Source organism: Neofelis nebulosa, chromosome 8, assembly GCF_028018385.1.
Source record: "Neofelis nebulosa isolate mNeoNeb1 chromosome 8, mNeoNeb1.pri, whole genome shotgun sequence".
Lineage (NCBI taxonomy): Eukaryota > Metazoa > Chordata > Mammalia > Carnivora > Felidae > Neofelis > Neofelis nebulosa.
Window position 1 is genome coordinate 42,152,358 of NC_080789.1, and position 17,700 is coordinate 42,170,057.

The window sequence follows — 17,700 nt, forward strand, 5'->3', positions numbered from 1 at the left end:
ATTAAGGTGATAACAATTAAGGTAAGTTTGAAATGGGGAGTAGTTGCAACCTTGACTGGTCCCAGTTAATGAGACAAAGCTTTCACCTATTTGAATAAGGAAACCAAGAGTCAAAGATGTGTTATTCATTTGTGCATAGGGGAAAAAGACATGCTAAAACTCTTCTTAACAAAGAACCTCATAAATATTTAATTACCTTTTAAAAAGTAGAGAGGTCACTAACATTTTTTTTAATGTTTATTCATTTTTGAGAGATAGAGAGACAGAGCACAGGTGGGGGAAGGGCAGAGAGAGAGGGAGACACAGAATCAGAAGCAGGTTCCAGGCTCTGAGCTGTCAGCACAGAGCCAGATGTGGGGCTCAAACTCATGAACTGTGAGATCATGACCTGAGCTGAAGTTGGATGCTTAACTGACTGAGCCACCCAGGTGCCCCAAGAGATGTCATTTTTAAAATAATTACTGGGGAAGCAAATTATTAAGATAACCAGTTAGACCTGCAGACTGTTGCAGGTTGTAGAGAACTTTTCAACCTCTCAGGTCTGGCTGCCTTTAAAAGACTCCTTTGTATAAATACCTTTCAAAGAGAGTTTTATAACAACAGAAAACAGTTAGGTATTATGTTTTTATGAGTGTCCCCAAACTGAACAGGAAAATTAGACTGATACTTTTCTGAACATTCTAGATTCAACCTTTTATCAGAAATACCTTTATACTGCTGAACAATGTCTGCTTCTCTATAATAAAAGAAAGAACACTTCTCCCCTTCTTTGTTTTTCTGAAAAATTCCAGGGATACTTAGCAGGAAAAGGGAAAAACTTTAAGTTTGTTAGAACTTCTGGCGGCAACTGATAGAGACCCAGCTGAGCTACATAGAAAGGGAAAATGGCAGAGATGCAGGACCAGGGCCCCAAGCACCAATGGGAAATCAAAAGAGGCTCTCTACCCTAGGTCTCTGCTTCCCCTCCAAGTCTTCATTCTTCTCTCTTCCTGCACACTAGCTGTCTCTCTAGGCCACAGGACAGAAAATATCCACCATCAACAACTCCTTTTCTAGAGTTCAAGACAGCTGAAATCCTCAGGCCTAATTCCAAATCCCCAGGGAAGGAGTCTCACTGGCCCATCTTGATCCCCAGGGTGAGTGTATGTCCCTCATTCTTGCAAAACGATTCCATTCCAGGTGATTGCCTTTATACATTTCATAGGTTAAGTAACCCTATTACATTGGAAATATAATAAACTCTGTATCAGTACATTTCAAGCTATTATCATTGCCTATTTGTGATGGTGTTTTCAGAGCAGTAATAACAAGCTCACTCAAATAAACTAGTGTTTCCATTTCAACTGATTTATTTGCAAGAAACAAGTTTATATGCTAATATGCAATTCTGATTCACATGAACTACCCATTAAAAAGTTAGAAGTGTCTTTTTAAGCTCATAAGCACTGAGAAGCAATGGTCTTACCTTGTCTTATGAAGAGAAACAAGGGAGAAAACTTGGGGAGTAAAAGATATTGTTCAATTTACCAAAGTCTGAGTATGGATGTTTGACTTTTATCAGATGATCTATTTTCTTCTATTTTATCATAATAATCTATTTTTCTAATTTCATAAAAATAGATATGAGATAAGCACTATTTAGGAACCACTCAGTAAAAAGCTGGTGTTGCCTATGCTTTCCATCTGTGGGAGAATTTGGAATATAAAGAATTGAAGAAAATTTTGATTACTCAAGAAAATGCCCATTTATTCAATTGACAAATATCTATTATGTTTTTGCTATTGTCTGGTGCTTGGCATACAGTGACCAACAAAACAGACAAATTCCTTTCCTTTTCAGAGATTACATCTAGTGGGAGAGACAGTTAATAAACAAGTAAATACATAAAATTATGTCAGGTGGTGATAAGAAATATAAAGGAAAATAAAAACAGTATGAAGGGAAAGAGTGCAAAAGGTTCTAGTTTAAATAGAGTGAATCGTGAAGGAAGCCTCTTTGAGGTGATACTTGACAAGAATCTAAAGGAAATAAAAGGAGTAAACTATGTTAATATTTGGGAGATAATGAGTTTTGAAATTCTGAGTGTGGTTGATTCCCAAACAGACTCCAACAAGCTTCTTAAAGTCATCAAGTGAATTTTCCTACAGGACAATCTTAGTTTAGGCAGTGAATGTACTGGTTCATGTGCCCTCCATCAGCTCTGCCACTGCAATCTCTGGTTCTGCCCCCACCATCATTCTCTTGTTCATCTTGGGCTACAAAACACCACCAACAATGCTAAGTGCCTCGGTTCTTTACAAGACTTTCTGGAGAATGGCACAACTCTTTCAGCCAACCTTTAGATGGTCATCCTAAGAGTGGTAAGGGTGGAGTAAGGGGACGTGTATATGTATGCAGGGACTTTTATTTTCATCCCTTTATCTCTATCAGCTGCCCAGACAAACCTGACAAATAAATATACAATGAAGTCATAGCGTACTTATATACAAGCAACTTCAAAATAAGCTCCCAAAGTGAGTTCCCCTCCCCCATCCTAATATCTTCAAACACACATACACGAAAGCAAATGCTGTTCCCAATGTCCCCAAATGGAAATTCTGGCACCAATACTGACTGGCCTCATATGGTTAAAGCTCATTTGGCTCTCACTAGCTAGCTTTCCCTACTGAATTTACAGTTCCCATGTTGTCGTAAGCTGGGACCCCAGGAGCCAACTCTAAGACTAAGTTAATGTGTATGATGTTCATTAAGGGATGCCTTGGGATATGCAACTGTGGAAGGGAAGGCAAGGAAGCAAGAGTAGACAGAGGGAGAAGTTGATGCTGCTGTGATGCGGTCCCAATGACAGGCTGACCTGATGCTACAGGGAACTCTAGAGCTAGAGTTCACCTTCTGCACTGCCCAAGGTGGGCCAAAAAGAGTAGATCTTTATACTCCCACACTGATCAATTATTTTGAAGAAGCCCAAGCCACAGAGAAAGGACATGTATACATGTTCTAGCCAAAAGCCCTTGCTGAGGTCCCAGCCAACAGCCCACATCTCCTGTACACATGTGGGTGCAGAAGCCTCAAGATGACTCTGGCTCCAGCCACAGTCTGACTGCAGCCACAAGAGCCTGGGCTTAACTGAGTCTAGTTAGCCTCCAAAGCCATGAGTGATGATGATAATAATAATAAACAAATAGACTATTGTTCTGGGCAACTGAGTTGAGGTGGTTTATTACACACAGCTATTGATAATTAGAACAGTGAAGAATTCTACTAAGAAACTGAGGCAGCTTTTTCTTAACATTTTCTAGTAAAAGCACTTAGTATTATTGTCTTCAGATCTAACCACCATCCTAAAGTTCTCTTCACAATTTCTCTCAAGAGACCTTCATACCTTCAAAATAAGATCCTAAGATGTGCCTTTAACCTCTCTGAGGTAAACAAGCAAATAATTTTCCTGTCTTAGGTAGGATGTAGATTATGACTCTAAGGACACTAAAGTAACAACTTATTTTCTGTTGACAGAAACTGTGCTACACTACAGAACCAAGTAGCTGCATCCAATGGAATTACTGCAGTTTATTGCTTTTCCTTTTATCTGCTCACATTTACTAGTTCATTCTGAGACTCTGTTTTAATATGTAGGAAGCCAATGCTAAATACCTTAAAGGAAAAAAACAGTCAACAGTGAAAGAAAAAATTTTTTTTCAAGTTCATGGAAGTCGCTGAAGGATTTAAAAAGAATATCATGTTCTGATTTACAATTTCTTAAATGTTTATTTCTGAGAGACAGAGAGAGAGAGAGAGAGAGAGACTGCAAACAGGGGAGGGGCAGAGAGAGAGAGAGAGGGAAAGACAGAATCCAAAGGAGGCTCTAGGCTCTGAGCTGTCAGCCCAGAGCCCGACATGGGGCTTGACCTCATGAACTGCATGAACCACAGGAACCGTGAGATGGTGACCTGAGCTGAAGTCAGAAGCTTAACCAACTGAGCCACCAAGGCAGGGCGCCCCTGATTTACATTTTTAAAACTATGCTGTTTCTGTTGTGTGAAGAATAGTAAGGCGATGCCATAGGAGGGCTATGGCAATCATCCCAAGGAAAGATGATAAGACAAAAGTCAGTAGGATTGGGGCACCTGGGTGGTTCAATTGGTTAAGTGTTTGGCTCTGGATTTCTTCAGCTCAGGTCATGATCTCATGGTTTGTGAGTTCAAGCCCAGTGCTGGGCTCTGGGCTGACAGTGTGGAGCCCTGCTTGGGATTTCCTCTCTCTGTCTCTGTCTCTGTCTGTCTCTCTCAGAATAAATAAATAAACAAAAAAATCAGTAGGATTGATGATGACTTCAATATAGAAAGCAGGAAATGTGAAATTATCAAGGGTTTCTGAAATGAGCAGCTGGAAGAAAAAGCTAAAAGAGAAGTGGAGGGGAAGGAAAGATTCAAAGTTCAGTTTCAGCCATGTTCAAATTCAGATGTTTCCATAATGAAAATATCAGAAAAGAACACTCAGATAATGCCCTCTGGAACCCAAAGAGAGGTGTGGGCTGGAGTGGGGAAAATAAGAGAACAATCCAGTTTGCAAATGTGCTCCTACATTTGTTGTTTAATCAAAGTGCTTTCAATTTCATTTAGAATCTTCAAAAATTATTGTTCAGTCTTGTAGAAATGAAGATGTGCCTTATTTGTAAGGTTGCCGTGAAATGTCTGCCATCTGGTGGACATAAATAAATACAAATTTAGATGTAATTCTTTCTCATCCAATGGAATAGGAACATTACTGCCAAGTTGACCAACATAAGTCTTTCTAATATCACTGTCTTGCTAACAAACATTTACATCTTTGTATTTCTCATTAGGGAAAACATTTAAACCTAAATCACATCAAAGTATACAGTACTGGAAAGATTTATAAGAGGAATCCTTAGTTTGATAAAATATTAAAACCAAACACACGTATAATTCCAAAAACTGGATTTTCTAAGAACTACCTTGGAAAAAAATGTAGCCTTTTGGCTCTTTAACAAAAAATAAATTAATATTTATCTTTCCCCCAGATCACAGTCAGTGGGTGCTGGGGAGCTGGCTTCCATAGGCTCATGAGAGCTGACTGTGCACATCTCTTCCCAACTTTAAGTTCAGTGATTTCAGGTTGGTAACTTGAAACTGGCCATGGTGGGGGTATTTTTGCTACAGAAATCAGGAGATACTTGAAATCAGAGTTGTTGTTTTTTTTGTTTTTGCTTTTATTTCAGAAAATCAGTTTAGCAGCATACTATACATACCTCTGTTCTCCCTTGAGTCTACCAATTAAAAAAAAAAAAGCATTCCATGAAGCGGTTAAAAACTTTAAGTTTCTACTTAAATACACATTTCCAAATTTTGGAACACTATGGAATTTTTTAGGAAATACTATTTGAGTTTTATATTCTTCTTTTAGTTGGAGGAGACCAGAGTGAACTTTTAAAAGGTTATTCATTATTAAAATTATTGCATAAAGGTAACAGATCTCAAATTGTTGTAGTCTTTACCAGTCCTGGCATTTGGATTCCTTGTACTGATGATCGTCAGCTAATAGGAGTGATGGTTAACTACATAGCTCCAAAATTGGGACCAGAATCCTAAATGCTCTATATGCTTTGAGACCTTCCTTTTAGAGGGGTGAACTCAAAGGATATAAGTTCTTATTTGTCTGATGACTCAGAAACAGTCCCTCTGATATTTTCTGAGAGCACTGTGATCAGCTTACCTTTGCCTCAGGTGACATTGCCTTAAAGAGGCATTTTAAACCATAAATGTGAGGGAATTCATTTCTTACAATCCAATCTCTTGTTAACACATAAGGACAACTCCTACACATAAAGCTATTGGACCAGGGTCTTTATGTTCAGGTTCTCTACCATGCCATTTTCTAAAATGGGATTTTCAGACCTTGTGAATTCCATAAACCCTCAGATCAAAGAAAAAGCAGCTTTCTGCTTTCTGAAACAGAAATGAATAGGCCTGTTTCATGTCAGCTGAGGTTCAATATGGCAAACAAATTCTGTTCAGTGGAAGAATTCATAGGGTCTTTCGATTAGCCTTCAGTGGTAACAAGTGATAATATTTCGTAATAGGTGAGAATGGATTGAGATGGGGATTTGAACAAAAAGGGTATTTGAGTTGGATCATGTTATGAGGCAATGGAGATGTCCAGCATTACTGGTCATTAAAAATAACAATTAGAGGGATGCCTGGCTGGCTCAGTGTGCAACTCTTGATCTTAGAGGTGTGAGTTCGAGCCCTCTGTTGGGTGTAGAAATTGCTTAAAAATAAAATCTTAAAAAAATTTTTTTAAAGTAGTAATTAGAAAAGTTTTACCAATGTAATGCATTCCCACCAAGTAGCTTCAACTTTCACTTTCTTGAGGACAGCAATTTGGTATCCCCTACACCTAGCATAAAACCTCAAAAGATATTTGTTTGTTATGCAGGTAAAAGTGAATGCATTGTTAATTTAATGCCTATTTTCCCCCAGGAGACTGCAAGTTCCATTAGTTCAGGGATCATATCTGTCTTATAAACACTGTATCCTCAGTGCTGGCATATAGTAGGGAATTTATACATATTGATTGAATGAACTAAAAGAATATAGATATTAGGTATGATACATAGATACTGGATCCAATGCAGATACATTTAAATTTGTTTTGCATCTATAAAGAGCTCATCAAACTCCACACCCGAAAAACAAATAACCCAGTGAAGAAATGGGCAGAAAACATGAATAGACACTTCTCTAAAGAAGACATCCGGATGGCCAACAGGCACATGAAAAGATGTTCAACGTCGCTCCTCATCAGGGAAATACAAATCAAAACCACACTCAGATACCACCTCACGCCAGTCAGAGTGGCCAAAATGAAGAAATCAGGAGACTATAGATGCTGGAGAGGATGTGGAGAGACGGGAACCCTCTTGCACTGTTGGTGGGAATGCAAATTGGTGCAGCCGCTCTGGAAAGCAGTGTGGAGGTTCCTCAGAAAATTAAAAATAGACCTACCCTATGACCCAGCAATAGCACTGCTAGGAATTTATCCAAGGGATACAGGAGTACTGATGCATAGGGGCACTTGTACCCCAATGTTTATAGCAGCACTCTCAACAATAGCCAAATTATGGAAAGAGCCTAAATGTCCATCAACTGATGAATGGATAAAGAAATTGTGGTTTATATACACAATGGAATACTACGTGGCAATGAGAAAAAATGAAATATGGCGTTTTGTAGCAGCATGGATGGAACTGGAGAGTGTGATGCTAAGTGAAATAAGCCATACAGAGAAAGACAGATACCATATGGTTTCACTCTTATGTGGATCCTGAAAAACGTAACAGAAACCCATGGGGGAGGGGAAGGGAAAAAAAAAAAAAAAGAGGTTAGAGTGGGAGAGAGCCAAAGCATAAGAGACTGTTAAAAACTGAGAACAAACTGAGGGTTGATGGGGGGTGGGAGGGAGGGCAGGGTGGGTGATGGGTATTGAGGAGGGCACCTTTTGGGATGAGCACTGGGTGTTGTATGGAAACCAATTTGACAGTAAATTTCATATATTAAAAAATAGGGGCGCCTGGGTGGCGCAGTCGGTTGGGCGTCCGACTTCAGCCAGGTCACGATCTCACGGTCCGTGAGTTCGAGCCCCGCGTCAGGCTCTGGGCTGATGGCTCGGAGCCTGGAGCCTGTTTCCGATTCTGTGTCTCCCTCTCTCTCTGCCCCTCCCCCATTCATGCTCTGTCTCTCTCTGTCCCAAAAATAAAATAAAAAACGTTGAAAAAAAAATTTAAAAAAAAAAAATAAAAAAAAAAATAAAAAAAATAATAAATAAATAAAATAAAATAAAATAAAAAAATTTGTTTTGCAGGTATTCTGGCTTATCAGAATGCCATTTTGTCTTTTATAGGTGATTATATAAAAGCAATTAGGAGGCCTAATTTAACCATCTCCTGATACACAGGATTCTGATTTTGCAGGGTCTGAATTTAGTGTAATAAGGAAATTTTCTTAGTTTCCTCATGTCAGACACTAGTTGAGGAAAAAAACAATTCACCCACAATGTTCTTGGAGTAACTCTTCCTACTTTTTTTTTTTTTAATGTTTATTTTTGAGAGGGAGGGGGAGGGGGAGAGGAAAGGAGGGAGGGGGAGAGAGAGAGAGAGAGAGAGAGAGAGGAAGAGAGAGGGAAAAAAGGAGGGAGAGAGGGAGAGAGAATGTGAATGGGGAAAGGGCAGAAAGAGAGGGGGATAGAGGATCCAAAGTGGGCTCTATGCTGACAGCAGGGAGCCTGATGTAGGGTTCTAACTCACAAACCGGGAGATCATGACCTGAGCCAAAGTTGCACACTTAACCTACTGAGCCACCCAGGTACCCCCTCCTACTCTCCTTTAGAGAACTTGAGATCTGTGGTTCCCCTGAGTTACTCAAACCATTGTGCTTTCCTTCCCTTTTCTTTTCACAGACTGAAGGAACCTGATCTCCACCTCATGTCTAAGACTTTCCATGAGACTTTCTTTGAAAACTGTCAAATTAAACAACTGGTATGTTTTTGCAAAACAAAATGCTACCCATTCAACCCTAGGGATAACAGGGAGTAAAAGCCATAATTATAATAATCCAATTAAAAGTGGGCAAAAAATCTAAATAGACATTTTCCTAAGGAAGATACATGAAAGGCCAACAAGTACATGAAAAGATGTTCAACAGCATTAATCATTAAGGAAATGCAAATGAAAACCACAATGAGATCTCTCCTCAAGCTTGTTAGAATAGCTATCACCAAAAAAACAAGAGATAACAAATGCTGGCAAGGATGTGAGAAAAGGGGAAACCTTGTGCTCTGTTGGTGAGACTGTAAACTGGTACAACCACTATGAAAAACAGTATGGAGATTTCTCAAAAAATTAAAAATAGAAATACCATTTGATCGAGCAATTTCACTTCTGGGAATATTTATCGAAAGAAACAAAAACACTAACTCAAAAGGATATCTGTACCCCTATGTTCATCATAGCATTGTTTGCAATAGCCAAGATATGGAAACAACCTAAGTGTCCATCAGTAGATGAATGGATAAAGAAACTGTGGTATCTATATACAACAGAATTGTATTTAGCCATAAAAATGAGGGAATCCTGCCATTTGGGACAACATGGGTGGACCTTGAGGACATTATGTTATGGGAAATTAGTCAGACAGATTAAGACAAACACTGTAAGGGAATGCCTGAGTGGCTCAGTTGGTTAAGCATCCGACTTCGGCTCTGGTCACGATCTCATGGTTCATGAGTTCAAGCCCTGCATCGGGCTCTGTGCTGACAGCTCAGAGCTGGAGCCTGCTATGTATCCTGTCTCTCTCTCAGCCCCTTCCCTGCTCTCACTCTGTCTCTGTCTCTCTCTCTCTCCAAAATAAATAAACATTAAAAATATTTTTTTTAAAAAGACAAATACTGAAAGACCTCACTTACATGCAGAATCTTTTTAAAAAAATCAAACACATAAAAAAAAAAAGATCATATTTGTGGTTACCAGAGGCAGGGAGTAACGAGAGGGGAATTGAAGGAAGATGGTCCAGTTATAAGATAAATTAGTACTAGGGATGTGACACACAGCATGCTGACTATAGTCAACATGGCTGTATGATAGATGGGAAAATTGTTCAAAGAGTTCTTATCACCAAGGGAAAAAATTTTTTTTTTACTTTCTCCTTTTATTTTATGTATATAAGATGATGGATGCTAACTAAACTTATTGCAGTAATAATTTAATAACGTAATTTTTATGCTATAACCTTAAACTTACACAGTGATGTTATGTCAAATATATCTCAATAAAACTGTAAGAAAAAAGAGTCCCTGAGTACAAGCCTTTCTTTTTTTTTTTCAACTTTTTTTTTTTTTTTTTTTTTTTATTTTTGGGACAGAGAGACAGAGCATGAACGGGGGAGGGGCAGAGAGAGAGGGAGACACAGAATCGGAAACAGGCTCCAGGCTCCGAGCCATCAGTCCAGAGCCTGACGCGGGGCTCGAACTCACGGACCGCGAGATCGTGACCTGGCTGAAGTCGGACGCTTAACCGACTGCGCCACCCAGGCGCCCCAAGCCTTTCTTAAGATAGATGTCCTAAGCAGGAATTACATGAATCTCTGGATACAATCAGATAGTAAAAACCAATACTCCATGCTAAAAGGTACTACTTCCTTTTCATTTTGTGAAAAGGAAAAAGCACAAAGGCAAGTAAATACTTTAGCCATATAGAGTAGAAGAAACAAGAACTTTGAAACTGTACAGAACCTGGTTTTAAATGTCATTCTCGTTTGCCCTTGAGAAAGTTACTGAGCCTCTTTGCACCTTGATTTCTCTTATGAAAATCCAGTTAAAAATATCTAAGTGTGGTTGTGAGGATCAACTGACACAATTTAGCATAATAAAGAACACATACAAATCATTCAATAAACATGTATCACTTTATTACAGATGACTTTGTGATATATGGAGCACAGAAAAGCTACAGATGTCTACAAAGAAACTCTACAGAGAATTAAAATACTGAGTGCATCTTCCCCTTTGTGTTTATATTGTAAAGAGACAATATAAAGCCAGTCCAGCTCTCACCACCATTTTCTAACATCCTACTATCTATTACCTTTCAGTTCTTGTAAGTGCTATAAGATTAGTTTCCCCTTGAGGATAGCCACTTATGTGCCTAATAACCACAATCTTCTAATATGTGTTAGGTTCCAGTTCTTGTAAGTGCTACAAAATTAGTTCCCCCTTGAGTATGCTACTTATTTGCCTAATAGGTAGAGAACTGAACACACCATTTTGCCTCACACAAACCGTTCCTCTTTCTGACTTCCTGATTCCTGTGAATAACATCAAACATTTCCCAGTAACTCGTGCTTGAAGCTCTAATCATTTTTTTCACAACCATTTCTCCCTCACCACCACTTAACTGATCATAGTTCCCACAGTATTTTCAAACTCTATTTCTACCTATTTCCCCTTCTAGGGTCACCATCCTAGTTCAGGCCTCCAACCGGTTTTCTTGCCTCAAGTCCCTTTTCGCCATCAAATTCTTTTCATCTCTAGTTCCCAAATAAATCTTAAGCAAATAATGCTTCTATCATTGGACCTGTTTTACCCCATTACCTCTGCCTCTGCTGAAACACCTCTGGTGGCTCCTCATTGCTTACCAAACTCTAGGCTTTCAACACCTTCCACAAGATGACCCCTTACTACCTTTCTGACCTTATCTTTAATTACTCTATTATTTGCATCCATCTTGCCTCTTCCCAAGAAGTCCCTGTGCCTTTTTACCTTCATACAACTATTATTGTTTCTCATACTTTGAAAAACCTACAATCTCATTTCACCTGTCCAACTCATGTCACTCTTTAAGGCCAAACCAAATGCCATCTCTCTAGCAAGTGAAATAGTAGATTTACAGAAAATTCATTTTAAAATCGATGAATTTCTTTAATTCATTAAACACATACAATGAAATAAAATTCTACCCTGAAGGATTAGGTTTGTTCCTGGCAACAAGATTAAGAATTAAAATGAAATCATTAGAAAATTAGTGTGGGGGTTTGACTAGTTAGACAAAAATAGAGGCCAGGAGTCTTTATTTTGGCAAGAAGAATGGAGGGTTAGAAATGGGGGACTGAGCTAGAGCCAGAATAGACTATGATGGGTCATGATTACCAGTAAGTTGGTGAGAGCAGTTAGGCCAGTATTGGTTATAATAGCATAGACTGGTCTGAGAGTGTGAAAAGTTGTGCATAAATGCAAATTATGTGAAAATGGATTGCTACCACACTTACAAGTTAGGTTCGCTTATGGCCAGCAGTTCTCAAAATGTGGTCTGTGGACGACATGAAGTCGCTGAAAACCTTTCAAGTAACCGCAGGGTCAAAACTATTTACAAAAGAATACTAAGACATTACTTGCCTTTCAAACTGTGTTGACATTTGTACTATAATACGAAGGCAATGGTGGTAAAATTGCTGGTGCCTTAACAGAAATCATCACAGTGATACCAGCCTATACTGATAGCCATTGCATTCTTCACTGCTATATACTCACAAAGAAAAAAAAAAGTTTCATTTAATAATATGCTTGATAAAATAGCAATAATTACTCATTTTATTTCACATGAACTACTAATTCCATGTCTTTTAAAAATTGTATGATACAAAATGCACACAGCATTCCTGCTGCATACCTAAGGCACAATGGTTGTCCTGAGGACAAGGATTTATGTGATTCGGTTGTGAGTTGAACAAGCCATTTTTTTTTTATATGGAACACCATTTTTACTTGAAAGAATGACAGACAAACTACAGCTATTCAGACTTGGGTATCTGGCAGATATTGTCTCAAAACTTAGTGAAGTCTGTCACTTCAATGAAAACAAACTGCGGCATTTGTTGTTAAAGATAAAATTTGAGCTTTCAAGAGAAATTCAGAATTTTGGGAAACTTGTATCCATCCATGAGTTTGACAATTTCCTAATTCTTTTATTTATTTATTATTATTATTTTTAAAATTTTTGTTTAATGTTTATTTATTTTTGACAGAGAGAGAGAGAGACAGAGCATGAGCGGGGGAGGGGCAGAGAGAGAGGGAGACACAGAATCGGAAGCAGGCTCCAGGCTCCAAGCTGTTAGCACAGACCTTGGCACGGGGCTCAAACTCATGGACCGTGAGATCATGACCTGAGCTGAAGTCGGACACCCAACCGACTGAGCCACCTAGGCACCCTGACAATTTCCTAATTCTTAAGGACTTTTCTGATGAGATCAGTGACGATGGTAATAAATGTGAGTTTCTGATAATTCAAAATGAGATGTATCAGAATTTGGAAGATATGTATACCTCAGTGAACCACTATTTTCCAAATGACCAATGCATGATGTTACAAAATAATGCACAGTTCCATTCAAAGTTCAAGATACCCCATTATACATCAGTGGATTTTAATGTTACAGTATACAAATGTCCATCCATACAGCTTCAGATTCCACATTGCTACTAATCTTTAAGAAACTATAACTTGTAGGGTTTTGGAGGTGTGATATCAAAGAAGAATATTCACAATTATCTTTTTAAAAAAACTATTAAAATTCTCCTTCCTTCTCCAATTACATATGTGTATGAGACTGGATTCTCTAAATTTAATTCAACTAAAACAACATATCAGAACAGATTAAATATAGAAGCAGATATAAGAATTGAGTTGTCCTGTATTTGCTCTGTGGCAACCCCGCTCAGAAGGTAGCCTCATTTTGGAAGTAAAACGTTCGCTGATGTTAATAGTACTCTCTTGTTTAAATAGTAACAATCATAATGTACTGAACAAGAATGATTTTAGATTTTCAGAAAGTAGAATTCACCAACAGGCAGGGGAAGATTCACCAACAGAAGGAAGATTGAGCTCACCTCCTCCCATGGACACACACCAAGGCAACAACTACATGTAATGCAACTCATTGTGAAAATGACCTGAAGACTAGCAGAATGGACCTTCCACAGGTAAAGTCATAAAGAGAAGGCCATATCAGGGGCACCTGGGTGGCTCAGTCAGTTAAGCGTCCAACTTTGGCTCAGGTCATGATCTCACAGTTCGTGCGTTCAAGCCCTGAGTTGGGTTCTGTGCTCAGAGCCTCTCTCTGCCCCTTCCCTGCTTGTGCTCTCCCTCTCTCAAAAATAAATAAACATTGAAAATAAATTTAAAAAAAAGAATTAATATTCTTCTCAAACTATTCTAAAAAATAGAAGAGGAAGGCCTGCTTCCAAATTCATTCTACCAGAACCAAAGTACAAAAAAAAACAAAATTACAAACCAATATTCCTGATGAACATAGATGCAAAAATCCTCAAAATATTATCAAACTGAATTTAAAAATATATTAGTGGGGGCGCCTGGGTGGCTCAGTCGGTTAAGTGTCCGATTTTGGCTCAGGTCATGATTTCACGGTTTGTGGGTTCGAGCCCCGCATCAGGCTCTGTGCTGAATGCTTGCTCAGAGCCTGGAGCCTGCTTCAGATTCTGTGTCTCCTTCTCTCTCTGCCCCTCCTCTACTTGCACTCTGTCTCACTCTGTCTTTCAAAAATAAATAAATGTAAAAAAAATAAAAATAAAAAAATAAAAATACATTAGTGTGTTAACTAACTGGAATTAAAATTAAAACTGAAAAAAAAAATACATTGAAAGAATCATTCAGGATGTCCAGTGTATGCAAGGATGACTCAATATCAGCAAACCAATCAATGTGATACATCACATTAACAAAATGAAGGATAAAAATCATATGATCATTGTAATAAATGCAGAAAAAACATCTGACAACATTCAACATTCATGATCAAAACTTTCACAAAATGGGTTTAGAGGGAACATACCTCAACATAATAAAAGCCATATATGACAAACCCATAGCTAACATCATACTCAATGGTGAAAGGCTGGAAGTGTTTTCTCTAAGATAGGAATAAGACAAGGATGTCTACTCTCATTGCTTTTACTGAACATAGTACTGGAAGTCCTAGCCACAAAAATCAAACAAGAAAAAGAAATAAAAAGCATCCAAACTATTAGGGGAAAGTCAAACTGTCATTATTTGCAGATGACATGATACAGTATGTAGAAAACCCTAAAGACTCCACCAAAAGACTATTAGAACTAATAAATAAATTCAGGAAAGTTGCAGGATACAAAATCAATTATACAGAAGTCTGTTGAATTTCTATACACTAATAGAAAAAGAAATAAAGAAAATAATCCCGTTTATAATTACACCAAAAAGAATAATATACCTAGGAATAAATGTAACTAAGAAGGTGAAAGATCTGCACTCTGAAAACTATAAAACATTGATGAAAAAAATTGAAAAATGACAAACAAATGAAAAGATATGCTCATTGACTGGAATAATTAATACTGTTAAAACGTCCATACTTACCCAAAACAATCAACAGATTCAATGCTATCTTCATCAAAATACCAATAATATTTTTTCACAGAACTAAAAGAAGTAATCCTAAAGTTTGTATGGAACTGTGCAAAGAAGACATTGAATTGCCAAAGCAATCTTGAGAAAGAAAGAGCAAAGCTGAAGGTATCACAATTCCAGATTTCAAACTATATAACAAAGCTATAGTAATAAAAACAGTATGGTATTGGTACAAAAATAGACACATAGATCAAGAGAACAGAAAGCCCAGAAATAAACACATGCTTATATTGTCAATTAATTTATGACAAATGTGACAAGAATATACAACGGGGAAAAGACAGTATCTTCAATAAATAGTGTTGTGAAAACTGAACAGATACATGCAAAAGAATGAAATGGGACCACTTTTTTATGCTGAACATGAAAATAAATTCAAAATGGATTAAAGACCTAAATGTAAGACCTGATACCATAAAACTCCGCAAGGAAAACATAGACAGTAAACTATTAGACACTGGCCTTAGCACTATTTTTCTAGATCTGTCCCCTCAAGTAAGGGAAATAAAAGCAAAAATTAAAAATTGGGACTACATCAAATTAAAACTTTTTTTTTTTTGCACAGTGAGGGAAATGATCAACAAAATGAAAAGGCAACCTACTGAAAGACAATATATTTGCAAATGATATACTCAATAGGAGGTTAATATCCAAAATACATTCTCAACACACACTCATACAACTCAACACACACATAAAAGCAAATAATCCAATTTTAAAAATGGGCAGAGGATTTGCATAGACATTCTTACAAAGAAGACATGCAGGAAGCCAACAGACACATGAAAAGATGCTCAACATCACTAATAATCAGGGAATTGCAAATCAAAACTACAGTGAGGGGGGTGTCTGAGTGGCTCAGTCAGTTGAGTGTCTGACTCTTGATTTCGGCTCAGGTCATGATCTTGTGGCTGTGGAATTGAGCCCTCAGTCAGGCTCCATGCTGGTCATGGAGTTTGCTTAAGATTCTCTCTCTCAGGGGCGCCTGGGTGGCTCAGTCGGTTAAGCAGCTGACTTCGGCTCAGGTCATGATCTCGCGGTCCGTGAGTTCGAGCCCCGCGTCGGGCTCTGTGCTGACAGCTCAGAGCCTGGAGCCTGTTTCAGATTCTGTGTTTCGCTCTCTCTGACCCTCCCCCGTTCATGCTCTGTCTCTCTCTGTCTCAAAAATAAATAAAAGTTAAAAAAAAAATTAAGAAAAAAAAAAAGATTCTCTCTCTCATCCTCTGCCCCTCTCCCCAACTCCCCCGTGTTCTCTCTCTCTAAAATAAAAACAAACAAATAAAACACAGTGAGGTATTACCTCACACCAGTCTGTGGGACTGTAAATGGTGCAACCACTATGGAAACAGTACAGAATTACCTCAAAAAATTAAAAACAGAAATATCATACAACCCAGTAATTCCACTTCTGGGTATTTAGCTGAAGAAACAAAAAGACTAATTCAAAAAGATACATGCAGCTCTATGCATATTACAGCACTATTTACAATAGTCAAGATGTGCAAGGAACCTAAGTGTCCACAGATAGATGAATGGATAAAGAAGATGTGATAAACATACACAATGGGGGCACCTGGGTGGCTTATCGGTTAAGCGGCTGACTTCAGCTGAGGTCATGATCTCATGGCTCAGGGTTCGAGCCCCGTGTCAGGCTCTATGCTGACAGCTCAGAGCCTGGAGCCTGCTTCAAATTCTTTGTCTCCCTCTCTCTCTGCCCCTCCCCAACTTGTGCTGTCTCTATCTGTCTCTGCCTCTCAAAAATAAATAAACGTTAAAAAAAAAAAAAAAACATACACAATTGATTATGGATTACTACTCAGCCACAAGAAAGAATGAAATCTTGCCATTCACAACAACATGGATGGACATAGAGGGTTTTATACTGAGTAAAATAAGTCAGACAGAGAAAGACAAGTATTACACGATTTTACTTACATGTGAATTCTAAAAAACAAAACAAACAAACAGAAAGAGACTCATATAATGCAAAGAACAACTGGGGGTTGCCAGAGGGGAAGGGGTTATGGGATAAGTGAAATAGTGGAAGAGAACTAAGAGGTACAAACTGTCAGGGGGCCTGCGTGGCTCAATTGGTTGAGTGTCCAACTTCGGCTCAGGTCATGACCTCACAGCTCATGAGTTTGATCCTGCATTGGGCTCTGTGCTGATGGCTCAGAGCCTGGAGCCTGTTTTGGATTTCTGTGTGTGTCTCTCTCTCCCCCTTCTCCACTCATGCTCTATCGCTCTCTCTCAAAAATAAATATTGAAAAATTAAAAAAAAAAACAAAAACAGGTACAAATTTCCAGTTATAAGTCACAGAAATGGAAAGTACAGCACAGGGAATATCATCAATATCATCAATACAAAGTTATTGTAATAACTTTGTATGGTGAAAGACAGCAACTAAACTGATTGTGGTGAGGATTTTGTAATGTACATAATTGTCAAACACTGTATTGTATACATGAAACTAATATTGTATATCAATTATACTTTAATTAAAATTAAAAAAAGAACTGAGCTGTCCTCTATAAAGCCAGCCATTAAAGGGATTTGCAAAAATGTAAAACCAATAGTACTCACTAAATTATTCTGGAAAATACATTTAATAAAAAAATGTTATTTATGTTAAAATATAATGGGTATTGTAATCTTTAAAGGAATCAAAAA

The 17,700-nt window shown here is 38.0% G+C and overlaps 2 long non-coding RNA genes across 4 annotated transcripts in view; one reads left to right on the forward strand and one right to left on the reverse strand.

The window, feature by feature from the left end:
- The window catches only part of LOC131519187 (uncharacterized), a 166,537-nt gene that overhangs the window by 128,096 nt on the left and 20,741 nt on the right, over positions 1–17,700 (reverse strand). The window lies entirely within an intron of this gene.
- Positions 1,050–8,555, forward strand: LOC131519192 (uncharacterized). The gene is made up of 3 exons (XR_009265521.1): positions 1,050–1,136; positions 5,043–5,136; positions 8,477–8,555. It is a non-coding gene; the product is annotated as an uncharacterized LOC131519192 (long non-coding RNA).